Consider the following 952-nt stretch of genomic DNA (forward strand, 5'->3'; position numbering starts at 1 on the left):
TCTCTGTGGGGCTCGTGTCTGTCAGGAGCCTGTCCCGGGGACGAATGTGGTCATCCTGGTGTCTGGGTCACTGCGACCTCCGGGAGGGTTCGCGTTCCTCCCCCAGTGGCTGCCTCCACCCGGGGAGAGGACGTGCTTCTGAGCTGAGAAACCTGGTCCAAGGCCTTTCCTGGTCTTCTCAGCTCAGAGCTTGGGGGCTGCTGCCTTCAAGACCTGGGAAGGAAGGGTGGTGCCCTGCACCGCCAGCATGATGAGGCTCTGGCAGGGGGCTCCGCAGAGGCAGGGCCCTTATTCACTCTTAGAGTCCTGGGCGTTTCTGGAGTGGAGCTGCTCCACAGACCTGCTGACTGGAGCCGGGGAGTTGGCGGCCGGCCCGATGGGGTGGCTCTGAGAGGAGGGCCGCCGTCACGGGAGCAAGCGACAGCTCAGGAGGGTCCCTGTGACGAGCCTGCTCGGCGCCCGGCTCGAGTCAGTGTTGTCGAGAGAGTCTCTGTGGCCGGGCGTGCAGTGCGTCGCTCAGCTCTTCCTGAGGACGCACGGCCCGGCGTCACCCAGCGAGTGTGGCTGCAGGCCGAGGCGAGGCCCTCCTCTGTCCACTCCGTGTCTGTCCTTCTGGCTGCCGTCTGGGATCCAGGGTGCACCTGTGGGCATGCTGTGTGCAGGACCGAGTCGGGCCTAGCACAGAGTAGGCCCTCAGCTGTCCCAGGCCCTGTGGATTCACCTGCATGGCCCCACACGGGGTCAATGTTACCCCGACTTGAAGGACAAAGAGTCAGCCAGGATGCCGACTCGCTGGGGGCTCCCAGCTGGTGGCAGTGGGGGAGGAGGAAAGGAAGGGACTGGCCTCGAGGCGCCTGGCTGGCAGGAGCACGGGGTGACCCATCCCAGGCGCCCTGGTCCCCGCTCACCGAGCCTCCCAAGGCCCCCTCAGCAGTGGCCACTCAGCCCAGGC

At 66.4% G+C, this 952-nt stretch overlaps 1 protein-coding gene across 1 annotated transcript in view; it reads left to right on the top strand.

The window, feature by feature from the left end:
- The window catches only part of NUP210 (nucleoporin 210kDa), an 80317-nt gene that overhangs the window by 73796 nt on the left and 5569 nt on the right, over window positions 1-952 (top strand). The gene's annotated exons all lie outside the window — the stretch shown is intronic.

This window comes from Bison bison, unplaced genomic scaffold (assembly GCF_000754665.1).
Source record: "Bison bison bison isolate TAMUID 2011002044 unplaced genomic scaffold, Bison_UMD1.0 scf7180017864482, whole genome shotgun sequence".
Classification (NCBI taxonomy): domain Eukaryota; kingdom Metazoa; phylum Chordata; class Mammalia; order Artiodactyla; family Bovidae; genus Bison; species Bison bison.